The sequence below is a fragment of the Triticum dicoccoides genome, chromosome 1B (assembly GCF_002162155.2).
Source record: "Triticum dicoccoides isolate Atlit2015 ecotype Zavitan chromosome 1B, WEW_v2.0, whole genome shotgun sequence".
In the NCBI taxonomy this organism is placed as follows: Eukaryota; Viridiplantae; Streptophyta; class Magnoliopsida; order Poales; family Poaceae; genus Triticum; species Triticum dicoccoides.
The window spans coordinates 568,861,941-568,880,199 of NC_041381.1; positions in this window are offsets into that span (position 1 = coordinate 568,861,941).

Sequence of the window (18,259 nt, forward strand, 5' to 3'; positions counted from 1 at the left end):
GTTTATTATTCATGCTATAATTGTATTAACCTGAAACATGATACATGTGTGAATACATAGACAAACTTAAAGTCACTAGTATGCCTCTACTTGACTAGCTCATTAATCAAAGATGGTTATGTTTCCTAACCATAGACATGAGTTGTCATTTGATTAACGGGATCACATCATTAGGAGAATGATGTGATTGACTTGACCCATTCCGTTAGCTTAGCACTTGATCGTTTAGTATGTTGCTATTGCTTTCTTCATGACTTATACATATTCCTACAACTATGAGATTATGCAACTCCCGTTTACCGGAGGAACACTTTGTGTGCTACCAAACGTCACAACGTAACTGGGCGATTATAAAGGAGCTCTACAGATGTATCTGAAGGTACATGTTGGGTTGGCGTATTTCGAGATTAGGATTTGTCACTCTGATTGTCGGAGAGGTATCTCTGGGCCCTCTCGGTAATGCATATCACTATAAGCCTTGCAAGCAATGTAGCTAATGAGTTAGTTACGGAATGATGCGTTACGTAACGAGTAAAGAGACTTACCGGTAACGAGATTGAACTAGGTATTGGATACCGACGATCAAAGCTCGGGCAAGTAACATACCGATGACAAAAGGAACAATGTATGTTGTTATGCGGTGTGACCGATAAAGATCTTCGTAGAATATATAGGAGCCAATATGAGCATCCAGGTTCCGCTATTGTTTATTGACCAGAAACGGTTCTCAGTCATGTCTACATAGTTCTCGAACCCGTAGGGTCCGCACACTTAAGGTTTCGATGATAGTTATATATGAGTTTATGAGTTTTGATGTACCGAAGTTTGTTCGGAGTCCCGAATGTGATTACGGACATGACGAGGAGTCTCGAAATGGACGAGACATGAAGATTGGTATATTGGACGACTATATTCGGACACCGGAATAAGTTTCAGAGGTTATTGGATATATACCGGAGTACCGAGGGGGTTACCAGAACCCCCCGGGGGGGTTAATGGGCCACTTGGGCCCAAAGTGGAGAAGAGGAGGGGCGGCCAGGGCAGGCCGAGCGACCCCTCCTCCTCTAGTCCGAATTGGACAAGGAGGGGGGGGGGGCGCCCCCCTTTCCTTTCTCCCCTCTCTCCCTTCCTTCCCCCTCTCCTACTTGGACAAGGAAAGGAGGGAGTCCTACTCCCGGTGGGAGTAGGACTCCCCTTGGCGCGCCCCTCCTTGGTCGGCCGCCCCCTCCCCCTTGGCTCCTTTATATACAGGGGCAAGTGGGCACCTCTAGACACAACAATTGATCTCTTGATCTCTTAGCCGTGTGCGGTGCCCCCCTCCACCATAATCCTCGATAATATTGTAGCGGTGCTTAGGCGAAGACCTGCGAAGGTAGAACATCAATATCGTCACCACGCCGTCGTGCTGATGGAACTCTTCCCCGACATTTTGCTGGATCGGAGTCCGGGGATCGTCATCGAGCTGAACGTGTGCTAGAACTCGGAGGTGCCGTAGTTTCGGTGCTTGATCGGTCGGGCCATGAAGACGTACGACTACATCAACCGCATTGTTATATCGCTTCCGCTTTCGGTCTACGAGGGTACATGGACAACACTCTCCCCTCTCGTTTCTATGCATCACCATGATCTTGCATGTGCGTAGATTTTTTTTTGAAATTACTACGTTCCCCAACAGTGGCATCCGAGCCTAGGTTTATGCGTTGATGTTATATGCACGAGTAGAACACAAGTGAGTTGTGGGCGATACAAGTCATACTGCTTACCAGCATGTCATACTTTGGTTCGGCAGTATTGTTGGATGAAGCGGCCCGAATCGACATTACGTGTACACTTACGCGAGAGTGGTTCTACTGACGTGCTTTGCACACAGGTGGCTGGCGGGTGTCAGTTTCTCCGACTTTAGTTGAACGAGTGTGGCTACGCCCGGTCCTTGAGAAGGTTAAAACAACACTAACTTGACGAACTATCGTTGTGGTTTTGATGCGTAGGTAAGAACGGTTCTTGCTCAACCCGTAGCAGCCACGTAAAATTTGCAACAACAAAGTAGAGGACGTCTAACTTGTTTTTGCAGGGCATGTTGTGATGTGATATGGTCAAGACGTGATGCTATATTTTATTGTATGAGACGATCATGTTTTGTAACCAAAGTTATCGGCAACTGGCAGGAGCCATATGGTTGTCGCTTTATTGTATGAAATGCAAATGCCCTATAATTGCTTTACTTTATCACTAAGTGGTAGCGATAGTCGTAGAAGCAATAGATGGCGTAACGACAACGATGCTACGATGGAGATCAAGGTGTCGCGCCGGTGACGATGGTGATCACGACGGTGCTTCGGAGATGGAGATCACAAGCACAAGATGATGATGGCCATATCATATAACTTATATTGTTTGCATGTGATGTTTATCCTTTATGCATCTTATCTTGCTTTGATTGACGGTAGCATTTTCAGATGATCTCTCACTAATTATCAAGAAGTGTTCTCCCTGAGTATGCACCGTTGCGAAAGTTCTTCATGCTGAGACACCACGTGATGATCGGGTGTGATAGGCTCTACGTTCAAATACAACGGGTGCAAAACAGTTGCACACGCGAAATACTCAGGTTAAACTTGACGAGCCTAGCATATACAGATATGGCCTCGGAACACGGAGACCGAAAGGTCGAACGTGAATCATATAGTAGATATGATCAATATAGTGATGTTCACCATTGAAACTACTCCATCTCATGTGATGATCGGACATGGTTTAGTTGATTTGGATCACGTGATCACTTAGATGACTAGAGAGATGTCTGTCTAAGTGGGAGTTCTTAAGTAATATGATTAATTAAACTTAAATTTATCATGAACTTAGTACCTGATAGTATTTTGCTTGTCTATGTTTGTTGTAGATAGATGGCTCGTGCTGTTGTTCCGTTGAATTTTAATGCGTTCCTTGAGAAAGCTAAGTTGAAAGATGATGGTAGCAATTACACGGACTGGGTCCGTAACTTGAGGATTATCCTCATTGCTGCACAGAAGAATTACGTCCTGGAAGCACCGCTGGGTGCCAGGCCTGCTGCAGATGCAACTGACGACGTTAAGAACGTCTGGCAGAGCAAAGCTGATGACTACTCAATAGTTCAGTGTGCCATGCTTTACGGCTTGGAACCGGGTCTTCAACGACCTTTTGAACGTCATGGAGCATATGAGATGTTCCAAGAGTTGAAGTTAATATTTCAAGCAAATGCCCGGATTGAGAGATATGAAGTCTCCAATAAGTTCTATAGCTGTAAGATGGAGGAGAATAGTTATGTCAGTGAACACATACTCAAAATGTCTGGGTATAATAATCACTTGATTCAACTAGGAGTTTATCTTCCTGATGATAGTGTCATTGACAGAATTCTTCAATCACTGCAACCAAGCTACAAGAGCTTCATGATGAACTATAATATGCAAGGGATGGACAAGACTATTCCTGAGCTCTTCGCAATGCTGAAAGCTGCGGAGGTAGAAATCAAGAAGGAGCATCAAGTGTTGATGGTCAATAAGACCACCAGTTTCAAGAAAAAGGGCAAAGGGAAGAAGAAGGGGAACTTCAAGAAGAACAGCAAACAAGTTGCTGCTCAAGAGAAGAAACCCAAATCTGGACCTAAGTCTGAGAGTGAGTGCTTCTACTGCAAGCAGACTGGACACTGGAAGCGGAACTGCCCCAAGTATTTGGCGGATAAGAAGGATGGCAAGGTGAATAAAGGTATATGTGATATACATGTTATTCATGTGTACCTTACTAATGCTCGCAGTAGCACCTGGGTATTTGATACTGGTTCTGTTGCTAATATTTGCAACTCGAAACAGGGACTACAGATTAAGCGAAGATTGGCTAAGGATGAGCTGACGATGCGCGTGGGAAATGGTTCCAAAGTCGATGTGATCGCGGTCAGCACGCTACCTCTACATCTACCATCGGGATTAGTTTTAGACCTGAATAATTGTTATTTGGTGCCAGCGTTGAGCATGAACATTATATCTGGATCTTGTTTGATGCGAGACGGTTATTCATTTAAATTAGAGAATAATGGTTGTTCTATTTATATGAGTAATATCTTTTATGGTCATGCACCCTTGAAGAGTGGTCTATTTTTATTAAATCTCGATAGTAGTGATACACATATTCATAACATTGAAGCCAAAAGATGCTGAGTTGATAATGATAGTGCAACTTATTTGTGGCACTGCCGTTTGGGTCATATTGGTGTAAAGCGCATGAAGAAACTCCATACTGATGGACTTCTGGAATCACTTGATTATGAATCACTTAGTACTTGCGAACCGTGCCTAATGGGCAAGATGACTAAAACGCCGTTCTCCGGAACTATGGAGCGAGCAACTGATTTGTTGGAAATCATACATACCGATGTATGTGGTCCAATGAATATTGAGGCTCGCGGCGGGTATCATCATTTTCTCACCTTCACAGATGATTTGAGTAGATATGGGTATATCTACTTGATGAAACATAAGTCTGGAACATTTGAAAAGTTCAAAGAATTTCAGAGTGAAGTGGAAAATCATCATAACAAGAAAATAAAGTTTCTACGATCTGATCGTGGAGGAGAATATTTGAGTTATGAGTTTGGTTTACATTTGAAGCAATGCAAAATAGTTTCGCAACTCACGCCACCCAGAACACCACAACAAAATGGTGTGTCCGAACGTTGTAATCGTACTTTACTAGATATGGTGCGATCTATGATGTCTCTTACTGATTTGCCACTATCGTTTTGGGGTTATGCTTTAGAAACGGCCGCATTCACGTTAAATAGGGCACCATCAAAATCCGTTGAGACGATGCCTTATGAACTATGGTTTGGCAAGAAACCAAAGTTTTCGTTTCTTAAAGTTTGGGGCTGCGATGCTTATGTGAAGAAACTTCAATCAGATAAGCTCGAACCCAAATCAGAAAAATGTGTCTTCATAGGATACCCAAAAGAGACTATTGGGTACACCTTCTATCACAGATCCGAGGGCAAGATTTTTGTTGCTAAATTTGGATCCTTTCTAGAGAAGGAGTTTCTCTCGAAAGAAGTGAGTGGGAGGAAAGTAGAACTTGATGAGGTAACTGTACCTGCTCCCTTATTGGAAAGTAGTTCATCAAAAGAAACCATTCCTGTGACAACTACACCAATCAGTGAGGAAGCTAATGATATTGATCATGAAACTTCAGATCAAGTTACTACCAAACCTAGCAGGTCAACCAGAGTAAGATCCACACCAGAGTGGTACGGTAATCCTATTCTGGAGGTCATGTTACCTGAACATGACGAGCCTACGAACTATGAGGAAGCAATGATGAGCCCAGATTCCGCAAAATGGCTTGAGGCCATGAAATCTGAGATGGGATCCATGTATAAGAACAAAGTATGGACTTTGGTTGACTTGCCCGATGATCGGCAAGCCATCGAGAATAAATGGATTTAGAAGAAGAAGACTGACGATGATGGTAATGTAACTGTCTACAAAGCTCGACTTGTTGCAAAAGGTTTTCGACAAGTTCAAGGGGTTGACTACAATGAGACTTTCTCACCCGTAGCGATGCTTAAGTCTGTTCGAATCATGTTAGCGATTGCCGCATTTTATGATTATGAAATATGGCAAATATATGTCAAAAATGCAATCCTGAATGGATTTCTGGAAGAAGAGTTGTATATGATGCAACCAGAAGGTTTTGTCGATCCAAAAGGTGCTAACAAAGTGTGCAAGCTCTAGCGATCCATTTATGGACTGGTGCAAGCCTCTCGGAGTTGGAATAAGCACTTTTATAGTGTAATCAAAGCATATGGTTATATACAGACTTTTGGAGAAGCCTGTATTTACAAGAAAGTGAGTGGGAGCTCTGTAGCATTTCTGATATTATATAAAGACGACATATTTTTAATTGGAAATGATATAGAATTTCTGGATAGCATAAAGGGATACTTGAATAAAAGATTTTCAATGAAAGACCTCGGTGAAGCTACTTACATATTGGGCATCAAGATCTATAGAGATAGATCAAGACGCTTGATTGGACTTTCACAAAGCACATACCTTGATAAAGTTTTGAAAAAGTTCAAAATGGATCAGGCAAAGAAAGGATTCTTGCCTGTATTACAAGGTGTGAAGTTGAGTCAGACTCAATGCTCGACCACAACAGAAGATAGAGAGAAAATGAAAGATGTTCCCTATGCTTCAGCCATAGGCTCTATCATGTATGCAATGCTGTGTACCAGACCTGATGTATGCTTAGCAATAAGTTTGGCAGGGAGGTACTAAAGTAATCCAGGAGTGGATCACTGGACAGCGATCAAGAACATCCTGAAATATCTGAAAAGGACTAAGGATATGTTTCTCATTTATGGAGGTGACAAAGAGCTAGTCGTAAATGGTTACGTCGATGCAAGCTTTGACACTGATCCGGACGATTCTAAATCGCAAACCGGATACGTGTTTTTATTAAACGGTGGAGCTGTAAGTTGGTGCAGTTCTAAACAAAGCGTCGTAGCGGGATCTACATGTGAAGCGGAGTACATAGCTGCTTCGGAAGCAGCAAATGAAGGAGTCTGGATGAAGGAGTTCATTTCCGATCTAGGTGTCATACCTAGTGCATCGGGACCAATGAAAATCTTCTGTGACAATACTGGTGCAATTTCCTTGGCAAAGGAATCCAGATTTCACAAGAGGACCAAGCACATCAAGAGACGCTTCAATTCCATCCGGGACCAAGTCCAGGTGGGAGACATAGAGATTTGCAAGATACATACGAATCTGAATGTTGCATACCCGTTGACTAAGCCTCTTCCACGAGCGAAACATGATCAACACCAAGACTCCATGGGTGTTAGAATCATTACTGTGTAATCTAGATTATTGACTCTAGTGCAAGTGGGAGACTGAAAGAAATATGCCCTAGAGGCAATAATAAAGTTATTATTTATTTCCTTAATTCATGATAAATGTTTATTATTCATGCTAGAAATGTATTAAGAGGAAACTTAGTACATGTGTGAATACATAGACAAACTTAAAGTCACTAGTATGCCTCTACTTGACTAGCTCATTAATCAAAGATGGTTATGTTTCCTAACCATAGACATGAGTTGTCATTTGATTAACGGGATCACATCATTAGGAGAATGATGTGATTGACTTGACCCATTCCGTTAGCTTAGCACTTGATCGTTTAGTATGTTGCTATTGCTTTCTTCATGACTTATACATATTCCTACAACTATGAGATTATGCAACTCCCGTTTACCGGAGGAACACTTTGTGTGCTACCAAACGTCACAACGTAACTGGGTGATTATAAAGGAGCTCTATAGGTGTCTCCGAAGGTACATGTTGGGTTGGCATATTTCGAGATTAGGATTTGTCACTTCGATTGTCGGAGAGGTATATCTAGGCCCTCTCGGTAAAGCACATCACTATAAGCCTTGCAAGCAATGTAGCTAATGAGTTAGTTACGGAATGATGCATTACGTAACGAGTAAAGAGACTTTCCGGTAACGGGATTGAACTAGGTACCGACGATCGAATCTCGGGCAAGTAACATACCGATGACAAAAGGAACAACGTATGTTGTTATGCGGTGTCACCGATAAAGATCTTCGTAGAATATGTAGGAGCCAATATGAGCATCCAGGTTCCGCTATTGGTTATTGACCAGAAACGGTTCTTGGTCATGTCTACGTAGTTCTCGAACCCGTAGGGTTCGCACGCTTAAGGTTTCGATGATAGTTATATATGAGTTTATGAGTTTTGATGTACCGAAGTTTGTTCGGAGTCCCAAATGTGATTACGGACATGACGAGGAGTCTCGAAATGGTCGAGACATGAAGATTGGTATATTGGACGACTATATTCAGACACCGGAATAAGTTTCGGAGGTTATCGGATATATACCGGAGTACCGGGGGGTTACCGGAACCCCCCGGGGGGTTAATGGGCCACTTGGGCCCAAAGTGGAGAAGAGGAGGGGCGGCCAGGGCAGGCCGCGCGCCCCCTCCCCCTCTAGTCAGAATTGGACAAGGAGGGGGGGACGCCCCCCCTTTCCTTTCTCCCCTCTCTCCCTTCCTCCCCCCTCTCCTACTTGGACAAGGAAAGGAGGGAGTCCTACTCCCGGTGGGAGTAGGACTCCCCTTGGCGCGCCCCTCCTTGGCTGGCCGCCCCCTCCCCCTTGGCTCCTTTATATACGGGGGCAAGGGGGCACCTCTAGAAACAACAATTGATCTCTTGATCTCTTAGCCGTGTGCGGTGCCCCCCTCCACCATAATCCTCGATAATATTGTAGCGGTGCTTAGGCGAAGCCCTGCGATGGTAGAACATCAATGTCATCACCATGCCGTCAGGCTGACGGAACTCTTCCCCAACATTCTGCTGGATCAGAGTCCGGGGATCATCATTGAGCTGAACGTGTGCAAGAACTTGGAGGTGTCTTAGTTTCGGTGCTTGATTGGTCGGGCCGTGAAGACGAGCGACTACATCAACCGCGTTGTTATAACGCTTCTGCTTTCGGTCTACGAGGGTACGTGGACAACACTCTCCCCTCTCGTTGCTATGCATCACCATGATCTTTCATGTGCGTAAATGTTTTTTTTGAAATTACTACGTTCCCCAACACGTATAGGTCAGGCCTACGACCCTACCCTAGGTCTATAACATCGTCATTATCCCCCGAATGGATTGAGGTCCGAGTGAAAAGAAGGTTGAAGTTGATCCTACCTTGACTCTTGTGCTTCACAAGTATTCAAACTGGATTTGAGGTCCATGCTGAAACTTCGGCTTTATTTCAGTCACCTTGATCGATTCAAGTGTTGCCGAATGAACTTACGCTGGTACTCTTCGAGTGTTGATATGACGCGAAATCTTCGGCGCAATTGGTTACTGCGGATCCCGGATCTCACGGGATTCAAAAATTTGGGGAAGCGCGCAAGGCGAAGCGCACCATAGTAAACGGGATGGATAGACAGGAGCACCTCGATTTCTGTGCCACCTTTTTTGCCACGTATTTGATGCGCGACTGTTGCGGGATTTTACAGGATGGCTCGGGCCCACGCGTCAGCCACTCGGGAGTAGGCCCTTAAAAGGCATCGAGGCCAAGGCGTCTGCAATGTGCACTCCCATTCCCCTTCTTCTCCCTCTGCCTCTCCACCGCATCCTCTTTCGCCCTCGACGCCGCCGCTCTGCCAGTGCGTAGGCCACCACCATGGTGAAAGACAAGACGGCGACGCTGGAGCGCGCAAAAAAGGCGATGGCGACAGCGAAGGGCAAGAAGATGAATCGAGGGTCATCATCGAGGTCTAGGCTGCCGCCGGGTTGGATTTAGGGAGACTGGATCCGATCTACGTTGGCCGCCACGGGTTAGATCGCCGCCGGGGCTGCGAGGCTGCCGGAGGGCGAGATAGAACCTCAGCCACGGTCGGGTGAGTGTGTCCTGCTCGCTACCCATGTCGACCATGGCTTCTCCCTTCCTTCGCATCCTTTCTTACGGGGTTTTCTGAACTTTTTCGATGCTCAGCTTCACCACTTCTCTCCCAATACCATCACGTATCTTGCTGCATTCGTGTCTATGTGTGGAAACTTCATGGGTTGTCGACCGCACTGGGGTCTCTTCAAACACATTTTCACAATCCGCTCCCAGACCATGAAGAAGGAAAATCTGAGTGACGAGAGGACGCACGTGATCCAGATGTGCGGGGGTTTAGGGATCCAGATGAGGAAGAGGAGCACTTTTCCTACCATGACACTTCCTGAGTCGGTCAGGGGCTGGCAGTCGACCTGGTTCTACTGCCAAGATATTGCGACCCTCGGTCAGTCGACCGGTCTTCCTCCTTTTTCCCTAGATCGAGCCCAGCAACCTTCTTCACTGACCGTGACCGCAGCGGAGAAAGTAGAGACAGACATGTTGGTTGAGAGGGTAGTCCAGTTGGTCCGTCATGGTGTAACTGACATGGATTTACTAGAGGTGTTTCTCAGTCGATGCATCCAGCCACTCCAAGCCCGTGACCACTCGATGTGGATGTATTCGGGCTCCAATGACACCGTCGGGTCCACCCAGAGGAGGTTTCGGACGAGACGGTGGCCCTGTGGTTGAAGAGCATTACCGGGAACAAGGATAACCCCAAGGGGGCGAGGAGAGTCAACCCATTCGACACCGAGAACCAGCCGGACAAGGTCTGATCTTTGCTACCGAGTGTGCTTCATTCTGTTTTGCGACTGTCTCGAGATCTGACTACTGTTTGATTGACTTCTTGCCTTGCAGGTTTACACTGAGATGTACTCGATGCCGAATGGGGAACAAGCCTAGGAGCAAGTCCAGGAGGGAGCGGATAGCACAGAAGAGAGCGCCGACTGGCAATCCCTTGATGAAGATGATGAGGAAGAGATTGATGAGTCGGATGATGAAGAGGAGGTCGACTCACCACCTCGCACAGAACACCGATCCAAGCAGTTCCATGATCCAGCGGGCGGGCGTGGCAAGACTGTGGCTTCGAGTATGCAAGCGCATAAGCGTACTCAGACTTCGACTCCGAAGCCGTCAGAGAAGATCGCCAAGTAGCCCAAGGTTGCCCCTTCTAAGTCTCGGAAGACCTTGCCCAAGATCAAGATGGACGTTCCTGTTGCTTCTGCGTGAGTGTTCTATCTTTTTGTGTTTCCCTACTGACTCATACTTCTGCTCTGACCAAATTGATTATGAACTTTTCAGTGCCGCAACTTCCGGGACCTCCATGGATATTGACAGGGCCCAAGGTGATGAAGAGATTAAGGATGCGGCAACTTCCAAAGCTGGTACGATCTTGCAATCTTGAACTTGTTCTGTCGACTGGGTTGTCGGTCGATTGAACTCCTATGGTTGCATTTTGTTGCAGCTCCGCGGACATCATTGAGCTTCCAGACGACAAGGAAGAAGTGCCTCTGAAGACTACAGGAAGGAGGGGCAGGGCTTCGGGCAGGAGGACGGTCGTAAGCCAGGAGCCTCAGTCAACATTAGCGCCGGGGGCAGTGGTCCCACGATCCGGAGATCCGGCTCGGGCCAATGTTTCTTTTGCCAATCCATTGTCGACTGAACGTCCCTCGGCGTCGACTGCTCAAGTCTCTACCGCGCCCGCACAACTCCATGCTTCAGATCCTGTGATTGCTCCAACCGTACCGCCATCGTCGCTCTTTGTTGTGCATCGCACTCTAGATGACCCAGCGGGTGCCCCCAGAGAGGCTCTACTCCAAGCGAAACTTGTGATGGAGCAGATGAAAGTGGTGCACGAGGCCAGCCAGGCTGCCTACAATGGCAGTTCTGCTCTGCACGTTAATGTCAAGGTTAGTTAGATTTCCGTCTGATCTCTCCATTAGTGGTAGTTGTGGGTTCTGCTTCATTGTCCGTAAGGTGTCCCTGGATGAGTGTTTTGGAACCTTTATGTGCATCTATCATCGGTCTGCATTTCGCATCCAATCACCCAGTGGGTGTTTTGACTTAGTGTTGAATAGTTCTTCCACTTGAGTCGACCAGATTGAATAGAGTGTTTTTCTGAACCAGTGGGGGCACGCAGAGTGAGACCGCCGTCGGGTGTTTGATGCGGTGGGGGTCTTTGTCGAATGTTACTTCATTGTTCTTTCACTCGGTTGAATAGCTCGATCCGAGTGTAATCCAGACCAGTCGGGGCACGCCAAGTGCACCCACTGGGTGTAGTCCCCGAGACCGCGGTCGATTGCTGGTAGGCAGCTGGGGTCTAAGATTCTTTCTCTCTCCTTTTTTTGCATAATCATGCTAGCCAGACCATGTAGAGTGGAAACCCGGACCAGTGGGGGCACGCCAAGTGCACCCACTTGGTGTAGTCCCCAAGAATACTGTGGAATGTTTGATCGGCGGTAGTCTTAGAGAAATTTTCGATGTGATTGACCTTTATTCCTGTCGACTGACATATCTTATTTGCTGACCACAGAAATCTTGTGATCTTGGAGCCCAATTTGCTGAGCTGGAGAAGAAGTAGATCAGCCTCAACTTCGACTTGGAGCTGGCCAAGAAAAATTTCCAGAAGGCCCAGGAAGAAGCAACTACCATGGGAGGTAAGAATTAGTCAACTGTCCACCATATGAATTTTTCTTCTTTTAGTCTCTTAAACTGAGTGGTTCCACTCGAACAGATGTGCATAGTGAAAACTGTCAACTCCAAGCTCGTCTGAAGAATGTTATTTCTTTAGAGAAAATACAACAGGCTCTCGAGAAGAAGGATCAAGACCTTGCCGCAGAACAAAAGGAGGCACGAGAGAAAACAACACTTGCCTATAAGAAGCTGGCCTCATTCAACAAGTTGGAAGAGGAGAACTCCAAGCTGAAGACAACCGTTACTAAAGCCAACCAGGAGGTTGCGAGGCTGAAGAAGGACAAGGATACCCTGACCGACAAGGTTGGGAGTCTCATGGCAAAGAAGGGCGAACTGGAGGCTTATCTGGGACGGCTTGCTGAGAAACTGGTCTTGAAGCTCGAAGGTATTTCCTCTTACCCGACTTATTTGCTGATGTCGACTAACACATCTTATTTAACTGTCGATTCACCACTTTTCCGACTGTGCAGAACTCTGTCAAGACTTTGAAGCAGAGACTGGGCGGGTCGAGATAGGTCTTGACCCCATAAACTCTCCTGTCCAAGATGACGTCGCGATGAACATGCTGCGATTAGAGTCCCGTATGGACAGTGCTATTGATTATCTTGCTCGTCTGAAGGTGGCAATGTCACGGATTGGCACTGAACTCTGGCCCCAAGCTGAATACCAAAAAGATCTCGAGTCTCTGATGACTCGTCTGAATGATATCCCTGGTCGAGTGCAAGAGTGGAAGAAGTCGTCTGCTCGCTGTGGCGCCAATGTTGCTCTGTCGTTGGTCCGAGTCCACTGCAAGGATGTTAGAGAAGACAAGCGGGCGGCTCTCAAGGTTGCCAACACTAAGAAGCTCAGCTTCCAGTCCTTCATGGACACCTTCATCAATGCAGCTACTCGTATTGCAGACAACATTGATCTTGACAGCTTCGTCGAGCCAGCAAGTCCTCCTCCCGCCGAGTGAACAAACATTATGCCCCACCTTTATTTGCCTCGTAATGTCGAGTGGTTCTATAACCGTTAAACTCTTTTAGGCCTGATGCCTGAGTACTTCTGCCCGCTGCGGTTCCGAACTTTTGCAGGATTTATCTGAACTTGGTTTTCTTTGGATATGATGGCTTTGTCTTTATCGCTTTTGGAAGCTTTTTGATTCCGGGTGGAACTTGACCCTTCCACTCTTCGTCGAGTGGCTCGGACGACGTGATCGATCGACACCTTGTCATCCTTGAGGATCGGGATGGAGCATACATTGTACTTGTGACGCAGCTCTGACGATGTGTTCAGTTGACACCTCGTCGTCCTTGCGGATTGGGATGGAGCATACGTTGTACTTGTCATGCAGCTCCGACGATTTGTTCAGTCGACACCTCGTCATCCTTGTGGATCGGGATGGAGCATATGTTGTACTTGTGACCTAGCTCAGAAGATCTTTGTGACTTAGGTGAGTTCAGGGTCGCGGCTAAGCCCCCGAGTGGTGTATTGCTCTCCACTCGGAATGTTTTTTAACTTAGGCAAGTATGGGGTTGCAGCTAAGCTCCCGAGTGGGAGGATTGCTCTCCACTCGGAGCGTTTTTTAACTTAGGCGAGTACGGGGTCGCAGCTAAGCCCCTAAGTGGGAGGATTTCTCTCCACTCGGAATGTTTAACTTAAGCGAGTACGGGGTCGCAGCTAAGCCCCCGAGTGGAAGGATTGCTCTCCGCTCAGAGCGTTTTTTAACTTAGGCGAGTACGGGGTCATAGCTAAGCCCCCGAGTGGGAGGATTGCTCTCCACTCGGAATGTTTTTTAACTTAGGTGAGTACGGGGTCGCAGCTAAGCCCCCGAGTGGGAGGATTGATCTCCACTCAGATTTTTTTTAACTTAGGCGAGTACGGGGTCACAGCTAAGCCCCCGAGTGGGAGGATTGCTCTCCACTCGGAATGTTTTTTAACTTAGGCGAATCAGGTTCGCAGCTAAGCCACCCACTGGGGGATTCAGACAGAAATGATTACGAGAAATCAATCATTAAGGTACTGCAAAAATCTTGTCTTTGGTAAGAAAACTGAAGGACTCTTATTACAACTTGTCGATCTGAGTGATTTTAGGTATAGAAAGGACGAAGCAGCTCTGCATTCCACGCGCGTGGCTCCTCCATATTCTTGGCTACGTTGTAGATGTGGTATGCTCCGTTGTGAAGCACATTGGTGATGACGAAGGGACCTTCCCAGGCCGGAGCAAGCTTGTGTGGCCGTTTCTGATCCACTCGGAGCACAGGGTCTCCTTCCTGGAACGCTCGACCTCTGACATTGTGGGCATGGAATCGACGCAGATCTTGCTCGTAGATGGTCGACCGGATCAAAGCCATCTCACGTTCCTCTTCCAGGAGATCAACCGCGTCTTGACGTAGCTGTTCAACTTCAGCTTCTGAGAAGAGTTCCACCTGTGGAGCATTGTGCAGCAAGTCACTCGGAAGCACAACCTCGGCACCGTACACCAGGAAGAAAGGGGTTCGGTCAGTTGACCGGTTTGGCGTTGTTCTCAGCCCCCATAGGACGGATGGTAACTGTTGGAGAAACGCGGTAATTTCAAAAAATTTCCTACGATCACGGAAGATCAATCTATGTGATGCATAGCAATGTGAGGGGAGAGTGTGTCCACGTACCCTCATAGACCGAAAGCGGAAGCGTTATGACAACACGGTTGATGTAGTTGTACGTCTTCACGATCCGACCAATCTTAGCACGGAACGTACGGCACCTCCGCAATCAGCACACGTTCAGCTTGGGGACGTCCCTCGTACTCTTGATCCAGTTGAGTCCGAGGGAGAGTTTCGTCAGCACGACAGCGTGGTGATGCTGATGATAAAGTTACTGGCACAGGGCTTCTCCTAAGCACTACGACGATATGACCGAGGTGTGCAACTATGCAGGGGAGCACCGCACACGGCTAAACAATGTCAACTTGTGGGTCTATGGGATGCCCCCTGGCCACGTATATAAAGGATGTAGGGAGTAGGAGGCCGGACCTCATAGGGCGCGCCCAAAGTGTGGAGTCCTACTACGACTCGAGTCCTAGTGGGATTCCACCTCCCTCATGGAATAGTAAAAGGGGAAGGGAAAAGGAGAAGGAAGGAAGGGGGTGCCCCCCTTACCTAGTCCAATTCGGACCAGTCCATGGGAAAGGGGCGCGGCCACCCTTGAGGCCTTTCTCTCCTTTCCCGTATGGCCCATTAAGGCCCAATAGGAATCTCCGTAACTCTCCGGTACTCCGAAAAATACACGAATCACTCGGAACATTTCTGATGTCTGAATATAGCCTTCCAATATATCGATCTTTACGTCTCAACCATTCAAGACTCCTCGTCATGTCCATGATCTCATCCGGGACTCTGAGCAATCTTCGGTACATCAAAAACACATAAACTCATAATATCAATTGTCATCGAATGTTAAGCATGCGGACCCTACGGGTTCGAGAACTATGTAGACATGACCGAGATATGTCTTCGATCAATAACCAATAGCCGAACCTGGATGCTCATATTGGTTCCTACATATTCTACGAAGATCTTTATCGGCCAAACCGCATAACAACATACGTTGTTCCCTTTGTCATCGGTATGTTACTTGCCCGAGATTCGATCGTCGGTATCATCATACCTAGTTTAATCTCGTTACCAACAAGTCTCTTTACTCGTTCTGTAATACTTCATCCCGCAACTAACTCATTAGTTACAATGCTTGCAAGGCTTATAGTGATGAGTATTACCGAAGGATCTAGAGATACCTCTCCGAAACACGGAGTGACAAATCCTAATCTCGACCTATGCCAACCCAACAAACACCTTCAGAGACACCTGTAGAGCACCTTTATAATCACCCATTTACGTTGTGACGTTTGGTAGCACACAAAGTGTTCCTCCGGTATTTGGGAGTTGCATAATCTCATAGTCCGATGAACTTGTATAAGTCATGAAGAAAGCACTAGCAACGAAACTGACACGATCATAATGCTAAGCTAATGGATGGGTCATGTCCATCACATCATTCTCCTAATGATGTGATCCTGTTCATCAAATGACAACACATGTCTATGGTTAGGAAACATAACCATCTTTGATTAACGAGCTAGTCAAGTAGAGGCATACTAGGGACTATATGTTTTGTCTATGTATTCACACATGTACTAAGTTTCCTGTTAATACAATTCTAGCATGAATAATAAACATTTATCATGAATTAAGGAAATAAATAATAACTTTATTATTGCCTCTAGGGCATATTTCTTTCAGTCTCCCACTTGCACTAGAGTCAATAATCTAGTTCACATCACCATGTGATTTAACACCAATATTCACATTTGTATGCAATTAACACCCATAGTTCACATCGTCATGTGACCAACACCCAAAGGGTTTACTAGAGTCAATAATCTAGTTCACATCGCTATGTGATTAACACCCAAAGAGTACTAAGGTGTGATCATGTTTTGCTCATGAGAGAAGTTTAGGCAACGGGTCTGTCACATCTAGAGTCGTATGTATTTTGCAAATATTCTATGTCTACAATGCTCTGCACGGAGCTACTCTAGCTAATTGCTCCCACTTTAAATATGTATCCAGATTGAGACTTAGAGTCATCTGGATCGGTGTAAAAGTTTGCATCGATGTAACTCTTTACGACGAGCTTTTTTATCACCTCCCTAATCGAGAAATATTTCCTTAGTCCTCACTAAGGATAATCTTGAATGCTGTCCAGTGATCTACTCCTAGATCAAAATCGTACTCCCTTCCCAAAGTCAGGGCAGGGTACACAATCAGTCTGGTACACAGCACATCATACTTTATAGAACCTATGACTGTGGCATAGGGAATGACTTTCATTCTCTTTCTATTTTCTACCGTGGTCGGGCTTTGAGTCTTACTCAACTTTACACCTTGTAATACAGGAGAGAACCCTTTCTTTGACTGATCCATTTTGAACTTATTCAAAACTTTACCAAGGTATGTGCTTTGTGAAAGTCCAATTAAGCGTCTTCATCTATCTCTATAGATCTTGATGCCCAATATGTAAGGAGCTTCACTGAGGTCTTTCATTGAAAAACTCTTATTCAAGTATCCCTTTATGCTATCCAGAAATTTTATATTATTTCCAATCAACAATATGTCATCCACATATAATATTAGAAATGCTATAGAGCTCCCACTCACTTTCTTGTAAATACATGCTTCTCCAGAAGTCTGTATAAAACCATATGCTTTGATCACACTATCAAAGCGTTTATTCCAACTCCGAGAGGCTTGCACCAGTCCATAAATGGATCGCTGGAGCTTGCACACTTTGTTAGCACCCTTTGGATCGACAAAACCTTCCGGTTGCATCATATACAACTCTTCTTCCAGAAATCCATCCAGGAATGCACTTTTGACATCCATTTGCCAAATTTCATAATCATAAAATGCAGCAATTGCTAACATCATTCGGACAGACTTAAGCATCTCTACGGGTGAGAAAGACTCATCGTAGTCAACTCCTTGAACTTGTCAAAAACCTTTCGCAACAAGTCGAGCTTTGTAGATAGTAACACTACTATCAATGTCCATCTTCCTCTTGAAGATCCATTTATTTAATATGGCTTGCCGACCATCGGGCAAGTCCACAAAAGTCCACACTTTGTTCTCATACATGGATCCCATCTCAGATTTCATGGTCTCAAGCCATTTCACGGAATCTGGGCTCATCATCGCTTCCTCATAGTTCGCAGGCTCATCAAGGTCTAGTAACATGACTTCCAGAACATGATTACCGTACCAGTCTTGTGCGGAATCTTACTTTGGAAGACCTATGAGGTTCGGTAGTAACATGATCTGAAGTTTCATGATCATCATCATTAGCTTCCTCACTAATTGGTGTAGGAATCACTGGAACTGATTTCTGTGATGAACTAATTTCCAATTCGGGAGAAAAGGTACAATTACCTCGTCAAGCTCTACTTTCCTCCCACTCACTTCTTTCGAGAGAAACTCCTTCTCTAAAAAGGATCCATTCTTAGCAACAAATATATTGCCTTCGTATCTGTGATAGAAGGTGTACCCAACAGTTTCCTTTGGGTATCCTATGAAGATGCACTTCTTCGATTTGGGTTCGAGCTTATCAGGTTGAA